Source organism: Capricornis sumatraensis, chromosome 1, assembly GCF_032405125.1.
Source record: "Capricornis sumatraensis isolate serow.1 chromosome 1, serow.2, whole genome shotgun sequence".
NCBI classification, from domain to species: domain Eukaryota; kingdom Metazoa; phylum Chordata; class Mammalia; order Artiodactyla; family Bovidae; genus Capricornis; species Capricornis sumatraensis.
In genome coordinates this window covers 245440556-245453493 of record NC_091069.1, presented here as the reverse complement: position 1 = coordinate 245453493, position 12938 = coordinate 245440556, and positions in this window count along the sequence as shown.

Genomic DNA, 12938 nt, shown 5'->3' with positions numbered 1-12938 from the left:
CTGGGTATCCAATATCCTGCCCTGGTTGTTAACACTTTCCTCAAGTACACCCATAGTTTTTATTTATATGTGTTGAATACCTGTAACATAACCCTTTTTCTATCAATCTTGTTTAAAACAGTATATTGTTATAATTAGTGTCCACTGGGTTAGCTGCTCAGTCCTAATGAATATATTCATTATACTTAAAATATTTTATATTAGGACTGTACAGAGGAGACTGTACTCCCAATGTTAATTAACTTACCTTTACTCATATATCAGTTCAGTTCAATTCAGTTGCTCAATTGTGTCCGACTCTTTGTGACCCCATGAACTGCAGCATGCCAGCCTCCCTGTCCATCACCAACTCCTGGAGTTTACTCAGACTCATGTCCATTGAGTCAGTGATGCCATCCAACCTTCTCATTCTCTGTTATCTCCTTCTTCTTCTGCCTTCAATCTTTCCCAGCATCAGGGTCTTTTCCAATGAGTCAGTTCTTTGCATCAGGTGTCCTACGGATTGGAGTTTTAGCTTCAACATCAGTCCTTCCAATGAATAGTCAGGACTGATTTCCTTTAGAATGGACTGGTTGGATCTCCTTGCAGTCCAAGGGAGTCGACTCTCAAGAGTCTTCTCCAACACCACAGTTCAAAAGCATCAATTCTTCGGCACTCAGCTTCCTTTATAATCCAACTCTCACATCGATGCATGACTACTGGAAAAACCATAGTGCCGGGGTCCAGCCCCGGTGGATCCAGGAAATTTGAAGTGGGGAAGGCGTCGGCGTCTGAGGAATTAATTGTTTAATTAAAGATATATGGAGAGATTAGGAAAGAATAGTGTAGTAGGAAAATTAGTGGAAAAAAGAGGCTGATATTCCTTGGTTTACACGGAAAGCTAATAAAGTCTCAAGACAAGAAACTTGCACCGTCTACGTTAGGCCACAGGCACCCGCTTGAATAGCAGAGGTTGCCCCGCCTTGGGCTCCCTCTCGTGTGGGTCTTAGAGGCCCAGGCAAATAAGTAGACACAGAGAGCCTCTGTGTTCCAAGGGATCAGCCTGAAAAAGAGAGGGAGGGAGAGGGAGAAAGAGACAGAGAGAGTCGACATGGGAGAGGCCAAGCTTGTGCAAAAACCCCATAACTTTATTTTCAAAAGGTGCCTATATACCCTAAGTTTTACATAATGGAAGATACAGAGTCATGCAGGCAACAGTCCTGACCCTTACGGATACCAGGCTTTCTTTCTGCATATCTTTCCGTATACAAAAGGTCTCAGGTGATTTACATTATCTTCTGGCCAAGAGGCCTGTTAACACTTTATGGCTCTCTTCCTTAATGAATGTTAATCTCATTTCCTCTGAAGTGTTTTTCTTTAATCTGCATCACCCTTAAAGCACTAAAAGTTACATCCCTGTAGAACAAAGGTGCAGTGGGTTATAACAAAGAAGGTACTTAACTCAAAGATCTATGTTGCTACTTGTTTTTTCTATATACCAACTATATCAACACATAAAAGATATGAAAATTTGGCAGCAAGTATTGGCTCAACAATGAAACCCTTAATCTGTCCTATTCTAATGCTTTTGACTCCTCAGAAGCCCCTACATTCCTAGGATTTTTTAAGCTTCCTGTGCCTCTCGGTTTGGGAGGCTGTGAGCAATCACATGCGAGGGTAAAAGGTCTGGACAGACCTGTCAGGCAAGTTAGAAAGCTACCAGAGGGGTTTGAGCTGAGACACTCCTTTTATATGCAGGAGACTGTTAGCTGGAGTTCTAAGTTGACTTTTTCCAGAAAAAGGTGGTGGGGGATAGCCCCCTGCTAATGTCAGAGGAGTTGGTGAAAGGCACAATATAGTAAAGCAGACAGATTTTGGTTCTGGGGGTAGATACTCAAGAAAATCCGGGGCAGGGGTGGGGGGGGGGGCCTGAGGCCCCACCTTTGCGTTTTGTCAGGCCCCCTTCCTCATGACTTTTGCCACGGGTGGGATTCCCCATACAGGCTCCCAGCACCATGGCCTTGACTAGATCTAGGACCTTTGTTGGCAAAGTAATGTATGTATAAGGGTAGCATTTTTCACCTTTATGGCAGAAAAGTGAAGAAGAACTAAAAAGCCTCTTGATGAAAGTGAAAGAGGAGAGTGAAAAAGATGGCTTAAAGCTCAACATTCAGAAAACTAAGATCATGGCATCCAGTCCCATCACTCCATGAGAAATAGATGGGGAAACAGTGGAAACAGTGTCAGACTTTATTTTGGGGGGCTCCAAAATCACTGCAGATGGTGATTTGCAGCCATAAAATTAAAAGATGCTTACTCCTTGGAAGGAAATTTATGACCAACCTAGATAGCATATTCAAAAGCAGAGACATTACTTTGCCAACAAAGGTCCGTCTAGTCAAGGCTATGGTTTTTCCAGTAGTCGTGTATGGATGTGAGAGTTAGACTGGAAGAAAGCTGAGCACCGAAGAATTGATGCTTCTGAACTGTGGTTTTGGAGAAGACTCTTGAGTGTCCCTTGGACTACAAGGAGATCCATCCAGTCCATCCTAAAGGATATTAGTCCTGGATATTCTTTGGAAGGACTGATGCTGAAGCTGAAACTCCAGTACTTTGGCCACCTCATGCAAAGAGTTGACTCACTGGAAAAGACCCTGATGCTGGGAGGGATTGGGGCAGGAGGAGAAGGGGATGACAGAGGATGAGACAGCTGGATGGCATCACTGACTAGATGTTTGGGCATCACCCAAACATGAGTTTGGGTAAACTCTGGGAGTTGGTGATGGACAGGGAGGCCTGGCATGCTGCAATTCATGGGGTCACAAAAAGTGGGACACGACTGAGCAACTGAACTGAACTGATTTATAATTTAGGCCATATTATTTTCAAATATGTTTATGGGTTGGTATGTAATATTGTTGATTTAAGACTGTAGTTGATCTAAGAAATGTTAAACTTCATTCAAGCCAAGCTGAAGATTAAAACCTGGAGACGTTTCAGAAAGCTCTAGGACTGTTCCACCCACTAAAGGTCAAAGTGCAGTTACGTAAGTTTTGTGCAGTTATGTAAGTTATGTAAGTTTTTAAGACAAAGGGTTATCTATCAAAAGATTATCTACTGTTGCTAGTTTACACAGTCCAGATCTACACGTACAAACAGTGAATCACCATGACCTTGTAACATCAAGAAGGGAGGTTATCTGCCTGAGCAGTGTGATCCTTCCTGAGACTAAGACGGAATGTTATCTCCTAAGGGGGTCTGGTTAATGCAGACACACAGCAGACACCAAAGGGGAGAGAGAAGGCCCAACTGGGCAGAGGAAATGTTTATGTTTAAAGTCTCACCATAAAATAAGAGTTTTATTTCATTAATAGCAGCATCCTTTTGAAAACTGGGAATAGCCAGATAAATTTTCTAAAGGAAACAGAAGTCATGGTTAGAAAAGAACTATATTTAAAATCAAAGATGAGATAAATACTAGAATTGGCATAAGCTTTGATCTTTATGAAAACATAGGGGGGATAAAAAAATGATAAGGGGAGAGAGGGAGGGAGGAGAGTTAGAATTCTCAGAGGCTTCTAGAGGGGGGAGACACACGAATGCACATGACATTATACAACTGCTCATCTCTACATTCTGGAGAAATGTACTAAAAGGATTCTTAGAAATGGTCGTGGTGGTGGTGTTCATTCTCTAAGTCGTATCCAGCTCTCTACAACCCCATGGACTGCAGCACCAGACTTCCCTGTCCTTCACCATCTCCCAAAGTTTGCTCAAACTCATGTCCATTAAGTTGATAATGCCATCCAACCAACTCGTCCTCTATCATTCCTTTCTCCTCGTGCCTTCAATCTTTCCCAGCATCAGGGTCTTTTCCAGTAAGTCAGCTCTTTGAATCAGGTGGCTAAAGTATTCAAGCTTCAGCTTCAGCATCAGTCCTTCCAATGAATATACAGGATTGGATGAAATGGTGTACAGAATAATATTACAATATTCCAACACCTACTCCTGCTTTATAGCAGATGGAGAATTTGGGGGATCTTTTCTTATTACCACAATAGAAGCACAAATCAGAAACATTAAATCAGAGCAATCTAAAAGAGCTTCTGTAGGGAATATTTTAAAAATATAATTTAATATAAACTAAGATGGTTATCTTCTGGTCATCTTATTTTAAAAATTATAGGTGAAGGAAGTTAAAGTAATAAAATGCTAAATTTTTATTTCTGAGGAATGAGATTGTGGCCAATTTTTAAATTTATTCTTTGGCTTTTTTTTTTTTTCTTACTGTGACTTTCTATAATGAACACAATTTTGTAAACAGGAAGAAAAAAGGTTTCAAAATAAAAACAAGAGCGCCATTTCATGTAGTCTGGTATACAAGGTCCTCTGGATCTCCTGCTGTAAAAAGGCTAAAAATGCCATAGTGAGTATATAAACATGTTTCTTGACCAGTTGTTGAGTGGGTAAACACTCAGGAAAGGGCACCAGGGAGGCTGGAAGGAGGGCTCTGAAGTCAGCTTCTGCCTAACAGGTTGTCGACTGAAAAAAAAAAAGCACAACGTAAGAGTTGAGAGTTATGCTTTATTCCACAGACAAAACTGAGGACCTAAGCCTGGGGCTCATCATCTCAGGTCACTCTGAGGGATTGCTCTGAAGAGGCAAGCAAGGCGGGAAGCCAGGATATATAGTTTTCACAACAAAGACCAGGTAGTCAGAACATCAAAAGATGACTGTTAAAGAAAACCAGGCATCTCAAGTTAAGGAATTTAGTGCACCTACATATGGGAAGATGCAAGAGTCTGGGCTCACTGAAATCATTCCTCTGATGCACACTTGTTCTCAGGCCAGGATCCTGTTTTTTCACATGCTGAGTCTCCTCAGGGTGCACTGTCAGGGCAGCTGCAGCAGGGACATTTCTAGTTCACCGGGCATTTGATAAGTATCCAAAAAGCCTCCAGGATAAAACCCAGAGGACAAAACCAGCCCAAGTAGGAGCCTCAGAGGAGTTCCCTCCCACATAAGGGGACATCCAGCCTCCATGAGCTCCCAAACTGTCTTAAACTCTGAAACTCTGTAACCGTAATCAGCATTCATCCTCAGGAGAGCCTGAATTGGGTGGTTGTTGTTCAGTCACCAAGTCTGTCCTAATCTTTGCAACCCCATGGACTGCAGCATGCAGGCTTCTCTGTCCCTCACCATCTCCCGGAGTTTGCCGAAGTTCATGTCCAATGAATCGGTGATGCCATCCAACCATCTCATTGCCTGTTGCCCTTTTCTCCTTCTGCCTTCAATCTTTCCCAGCATCAGGGTCTTTTCTGATGAATCAGCTTTTCCCACCAGGTGGCCAAAGTACTGGTGCTTCAGCTTCAGCATCAGCCCTGCCTAAGGGTATTCAGGGTTGATTTCCTTTAATATTGACTGGTTTGATCTCCTTGCAGTCCAAGGGACTCTCAAGAGTCTTCTCCAGCACCACAGTTCAAAAGCATCAATTCTTCAGCACTCTGCCTTCTTTATTGTTCAACTCTCACATCCACACATGACTAACAGAAAGACCATAGCCTTAACTATATGGTTACCCAGTATTTATAATCTAAAGTTTAAAGTGATCGAGGCAAATGGTACCCCCAGGGCAGTAGAGATGCAAACCCTCTCTGGAAGAAGCTAGCTTTGATCCAGGCCTCAAGAAATTCCCAAGAGAGGTAAGAGGAAGACACAAGAAAACAAAGTGCTAAAAGAACCAACAGGAACAATAGATACCAGGGTCAGCTCTGCAAGTTATTAACATGTTAGTGTTATTACCACTGTGGACAAAGAATCTCACCTGCCATTTCAGTAAACAAAGGATGCTGGGGCCAGAAAACCATCAGCCACTGCAGCTGCCCCTGATGGCCGAGGGAAATTCAGGATGGAGAAAAACAGGATACAGGCCCTGGAGAGTAAACATGTATATCAAAGGAATTATTTCAGTAAGCCCAGACATCTCAGGGCATGGCTGCGTTCCAATAAAGTAAACACACTCAGCCTATAGGCCAAGTCCTGCTGCTGCCTGATTTTGCAAACAGTGAGAACCTTGTCCTAACTGATAAACTTCAGGCAGGAGAAAAGTGACTTGAGATGTTTAAAAGGTCTCATATGCAAGAGAGTAGTAAATGTGTAATTTTAAGTGACTTACTGCTTTTAAAAATTTTGTATTTTCAGCTGTGCTGGGTCTTCACTGCTGAACAGGCCTTTCTCTAGTTGCGTCGAGTGGGGACTACTCTCCAGCTGCGGCTCATGGGTTTCTCACTTCAGTGGCTTCTTCTGCTGCTGAGCACAGGTTCCAGGGCCGGTGGGCCCAGTAGTTGCAGTTCCTGGGCTCCAGAGCACAGGCTCAGTGGTTACGGCACAGCTTTAGTCGCTCCGCAGCATGTGGGTTCTTCCCAGAAAGTCTCTTGCATTTGTAGATGGATTCTTTACTACCAAGCCTCCAGGGAAGTCCCGACATTACTGTTTTATATTTAACTTTTTATTTTGTATTGGGATATACCCAGTTAACCATGTTGTGACAGTTTCAGATGGGCAACAAAGGGACTCAGCCATACATGTATCCATTCTCCCCCAAACTCCCCTCCCATCCACGTTGCCACATAACATTGAGCAGAGTTCCCTGTGCTAAATTCCCTGAACAAGTTAAAGAATTTAGTTTTTGGTCCCTCATGGTCTTGCAAAAACGTAAGATACAGCTGAAGTATCCTGTATCACATAAGTTTATGACATGCATAACATTCACACTGGGAAGGAAGGACTGGAGTTAAAGTGTTGTGAGTCTTACACTGCTGATGAGGAGAGTAAAATACTAACTTTTAAGCACTGATAAATTTTCTAGTGTAAGCACTAAACCAAAAATCAACTTCAAAACATATGGGAGAGACATGTGAAAAACAAAAGGTAATTGTGAGATAAGAGAGAACATGAAATGGTCTCTGCTCCTGTTTCTGGGCACAAGGCTCCTGAAACCCTGGCGATTCCAATAATGAGACCACCAGCGGCATCTTTTGTTCTGTTATTTGGTCCTTGACTCCAGCTCCTGGCACTGAGCTCCAAAAGCCTCTGCCATTTCCTGGGTGATGGGACGGTCTTTGGTTCTATGAATTGACTCTGGGTGGCTCCTGAATGGCTCCTGGGTGGGGGCTGGTCACCACAAAGACCAAGCCATGGTTGGAAGCTTGGACCTGTCAGCCATGCATTCCACTGTCTTGAGTGGGGAGGGGCTGAAATGGAGTTAATGACAATCATACCTACATAATGAAGCCTCCATAAAATCCCAACAGTACAGGGCTGGGAGCTTCTGGGTTGGTGACCCCATGGAGATTTGGGGAGACTGGCATGCCCAGAGAAGGCACGAAGCCCCTGCCCTACGAATTCCTTCCTCTTGATGTTCATTGGGGTTCTTTATCCCATCCTTTATAATAAAACTGGTAATAAAACTAGTAAATGCACATCATTTTGCAGATAAAAAGTCAAAAGTCTGTACAGTCAAAGTTATAGATTTTCCAGTAGTCATGTATGGACGTCAGAGCTGGACCATAAAGAAGGCAGAGTGCTGAAACGTTGATGCCTTCAAACTGTGGTGCTGGAGAAGACTCTTGAGAGTCCCTTGGACTGCAAGGAGATCTAACCAGTCAATCCTAAAGGAAATCAACCCTGAATACTCATTAGAAGGACTGATGCTGAAGCTGAAGCTCCAACACTTTGGCCACTTGATGCCAAGAGCTGACTCACTGGAAAAGTCCCTGCAAAGATAGAAGGTGGGAGGAGAAGGGGATGACAGAGGATGAGATGGTTGGATGGCATCACCGACTCAATGGACATGAGTTTGAGCACACTCTGGGAGATGGTGAAGGACAGGGAAGCCTGGTGTGCTGCAATCCATGAGGTCACAAAGAGTCAGACATGACTTAGCAACTGAACAGCAAAACAGTTAAGTACGTGGTTTTCCTGAGTTCCATGAGCAGCTCTAGCAAACTAATTAAACTGCAACTGCTGAGGAGAGGGCTGTGGGAACCTCGGATATTTAACTGGTCAGTCAGAAGCCCTGTGACAACCTAACTTGGGATTGGCATCTGAAGTGGGGGAAGGGGAGGGGGCAGTGTTATGGTACTGAGACCTTCACCTGTGGCATCTGACACCATCTCCAGGTAAAGTTTGTCAGAACTGAGTTAACATGCTGGACACCAAGTTGGTGTCCCAGAGAGTTGCTTGTTATGGGGTGTGAACTTAAAAAAATATTCACAGCCTAAAAGTTGAGAGTTATGTTTTATTCATTGAGAATTTTTAGGACTTTAAGCCCAGGAGGCAGCACCTCAAGTAGCCCTGAGAGAATTGCTCCAAGGAGGCAAGGGGAGGAGCAATAAAACAAGATCAATGTGCAAAAATCTATTTCTATATACCTGAAACAAAAAATCTGAACTGAAATTTTAAAACAATTCCATTTATAACGGCATTAAAAGAATAAAATACTAATGTATAAATTTAACAAAAGACATGCAATGTCTATCATTTGAAAACTACAGAGCATTGTTGAGGGAAATTAAAGACCGAAATAACTGGAAAGACACCCTGTGCACAAGGACTGAAAGATAACGTCAAGATGGCAACACAACCCCAGCTAACGTCACTGAAGAAGCTGAAAAGCTGATTCTAAAATTCAGATGGAATCACAAGGGACCTAGAACAGCCAAAAAAATCTTTCAAAAGAACAATCATGGAGGCTTCACACGTCCTAATTTCAAAACTTATTACCAAGTAACAGTAATCAAAACACCGTGGAATTGGTATGAGAATGATATGCAGATGGATGGAACAGAACTGAGTCCAAAAAACAAATCCATGTATTTATAGTCCACTGATTTTTGAAAAGGTTACAAGACCACTCAATGGGGAATAAGTCTCTTTAACAAACAGTGCTTGCACAACAGGCTGCATGCATGCATTCTCAGTTGCTAAGTCATGTCCAACTCTTTGTGGCCCCGTGGACTGTAGACCACCAGCTCCTCTGTCTGGGGAATTTTCCAGGCAAATATACTGAAGTGGGTTGCCGTTTCCTCCTCCAGGATATTCCTGAGCCAGGATCATACCCACATCTCCCACGTTGGCAGGTGGATTCTTTACCACTGAGCCATCAGGGAAGCCTGGACAACAGAATACCCACATGTAAAAGAATAAAACTGAATCCTTACCTCACTCTGTATATAAAATTAACTCAAAATGAACCAAAGACCTAAATGTAAAAGCGAAAACTATAAAACTCTGAAAAGAAAACATAGGCATCAACCTTTGACCTTGGATCTGGCGATGGATTCTTAGGAATGACACCAAAAGCACAAGCAACAGCTAAAGCATCAGCAGAATACACAGCATTCATTCAACTTAAGGTTGGACTCAACAGCAAGAGTCGGCGCTCTCCATACTGCAAGAGGGACGCATACACTTTACATTCCAAACACGCAGGCAGCAAAGCCGACACACACAAGCAAGAATGGTGAACCTGGGACCTCCCTGGAGGGCCAGTGGCTAAGACTCCGCATTTCCGCTGCAGGGAGCAGAGGTTTGACCCCTGGCCCAAAAAGCTAAGGCCCAACAAGCAGCACGGTGCGCACATCACCCCCCGCCCCCAAAAGGAAAAGAATAGTGAACCCAGAGAGAAAATGAGCCATGAGTCCCAGGATCCACATGGGGTGCAAACACACAGAGCTGTGGATCTGGTGAGACCACCAAAAGGCTCCACCATGAACTTGTAAGAGAACAGCACCCAAGGAAGTTCCCCTAACTGCTAACTGGTAACAGCTCAACTGTGAAGATATATTCCCTGAAAAGGTGTTCATGGCCCTTAGGTGAAAACCATTATTTGGTGGAGTTTTTTTTAAGTTAAATATTCCTGGGTTTTGACTTACAACATGCTGGGAGGGGTATAAAAAAGCCTAAGCAACAGTCTCTGGCCCTAAAGGCACTTACAGCATCAACAGAAGGAAAACCCTTTATCACAAAGTGAAGTGAAGTCACTCAGTCATGTCTGACTCTTTGCGACCCCATGGACTGTAGCCTACCAGGCTCCTCCGTCCGTGAGATTCTCCAGGCAAGAGTACTGGAGTGGGTTGCCATTTCCTTCTCCAGGAGATCTCCCTAACCCAGGGATTGAACCCGGGTCTCCCGCATTGCAGGCAGATGCTTTACCATCTGAGCCACCAGGGAAGCCCTTTATCACAAAAGAAGTATTTAAACATTAGGAATCAGACTTCCCTAGTGGCTCAGATGGTAAAGCATCTGCCTGCAGTGCAGGAGACCGGGATTAGATCCCTGGGTTAGGAAGACCCCCTGGAGAAGAAATGGCAACTCACTCCAGTATTCTTGCCTAGAAAACCCCATGGACAGAGAAGCCTGGTGGGCTACATACAGCCCACGGGGTCGCAAAAGAATCAGACAGGACTTATGGACTAAAAACCACCACCAAACATCAGGAATAAAAACACACAATAGCCGATATCGCAAGTCAATACAAAATTTGTTGACAGATCAGTCATACTGACACTACTTCAGATGTTCAGACAAGGAGGGGGAAAAAAAGAAATCACTATCATCTAAAGTGGTCAGAAAAAGCTTCATAAATAATCTTAAAGGGACAATAAGATATAAACAGGAGACATAAGAGGGGGTTCAATCCCAGGGTTCAGAAGATCCCCTGGAGAAGAGCATGGCAACCTTCTCCAGTATTCTTACCCAGAGAATCCCATGGACAGAGGAGCCTGGCGGGCTACAGTCCATAGGGTTGCAAAAGAGTCGGAGACGACTGAAATGAGCTAGCATACAAAGTATAGATTGGACAGAAGAGGCATCACACATACTTGCATGCACACACACACAGACACACACACACACACACACACACACACACTGCCCCCACAGACCTGTGTATAAGAAAAATCATGGGCGGCCAAACAGTCTGGCCATGTCAAGGAAGAATAAACTAGCCAAGGTAGCATTCCTCCCTCCTGTGCCAGTAACAGACTGTGTTAAGCACATACAAATGATCGTGGGTTTGTATATAAAAAGATTCTCCTGCTTGATTTATCATAAATTTAGAGCCAACCAAACGGGTATGAGGAGAACTTTAGAATTTTTTTTTTTTTTGGCTGCACTCTACAGCTGTGGGATCTTTGTTCGCCCACCAGAGAACAAACCCTGGCCTGGCAGTGAAAGCAACAGAATCCTAACCACTGGATCGCCAGGGAATTCCCACTTTAGATGTATTTTAAATCAAACAGATGTCTATTTTCATGTGAAGCTATAAACCATATCCAGTAATTTTTAATAGGAGCACAAAACCTAAAGCTATCTGTAAAATTTTAGAAAGAAAGGAAAAGCTCAAACGATAACACCACAGTCCCAGTTCTGTGGAATCTTGGGAGACTTCGCTTCCTAGTTCCTTTTCTGTACTTTCCAGCTAGGATTTAAAAATAAATAAATAAAACTTTTTGTGGAGAGTTTTTTAGGTGTTACTTTTAAAAAGTTATTTTAAAAGCACATGCATCAATTTTCATAAAGGTATGAAGTATCACTGGAAGAAACTGGTAGCAGTGACAGCTCTGGAAAATTGAGGGGCATGACAGCAGAAGCTTAGAAGATGTACTTTTATCACATCTTTTTGTATCTTTTGAATTCAGTCCCACATTTACTATTTTTTTAAAAACCCACTTTTCAAAAACCACAAGGATGTGAAACATGACAGACATTTAAATGCCCCCTATTTAATCTTCACAAACTATTATTAATGTATGTGGAAAAACGCTGGGGTCCAGCCCCGGTAGATCCAGGGTAATTCAAAGCGGGGACGGCATAAGCGAGGAAAAACTTATTTAGAAATATAAAAGAGAGATTAGGAAAGAATAGTGTAGTGGGAAATTTAGTGGAGAAAAGAGGCTGAATAACTTGGTTTACGTGGAGAACTAATTAAACCTCAGGACAAGAGATGTGCACCATCTACGTTAGGCCACCGGCGCCCGTTTGAATAGCAAAGGGTGCCCCGCCTTGGGCTTCCTCTCTCATGGGTCTTAGAAGCCAGGACTAGTAAGCAGACCTGGCAAGCCTCCACGCCCCAGATGGGAATTCAGCCAGAAAACAGAGTAAGAAAAGACATGGGGGAAACCAGTCTTTCCAGTGACTGGCATCCTCTATTGTCCGGAAAGGCCTTATATACTTTTGATTGTACATAGAGACCAATGGATAATACAAAATTATGCAGCGTCAGCAGCCCTGACTCTATTGAGACCAGGCTTTCTCTCTGCATACCTAGTTGTATACATAAGTCTTAGGTGATTTACATCATCTTCTGGCCAGAAGGCCAATTTACATTTTACGGCCCTTTTCTGATAAGGGTTTGTCAACCAGAAGACTTATTTGCCTTAATAGTGTTGTTCTTCCCAAAGTCTGGTGCCACCCTCAGAAAGCACTAAATAAAGTTACATTCTTACACAGCAAGGACACCACAATTTATAACAATGAAAGAAGTACAGTGATTTATAACAAAGAGAAAAGTAACTCAAAAGTCTAGTGTTGCTAACATCAAAACTACTATATTCCTTTTTCTATATCCCAATTACATTGATTAATATCCTTCAGGTGCCTAAAAGATTAAGAATATGGCAGCCTGGCAGCAGTCATTGACTCAACAGTGAAACCCGTCACCAGTATAATTTTTAGCTCTTTAGAAAAAGGCTTTGTATCTTTAAGATGCTTTAAGCTTTGTGCCTCTCGAGGTTGGGGGGCTATAAACAATTCACAAGTTGTAAAAGTCCGGGCAGACTGATCAGATAAGTTAGAAAGCTATCAGAGGGGTTTAAACTGAGACATTCTTTTTATATGCAGGAGACTGTTAACTGGAGCCCTAAGTTAATTCCTTTTAGAGGCAGAAGAGTGGAAAG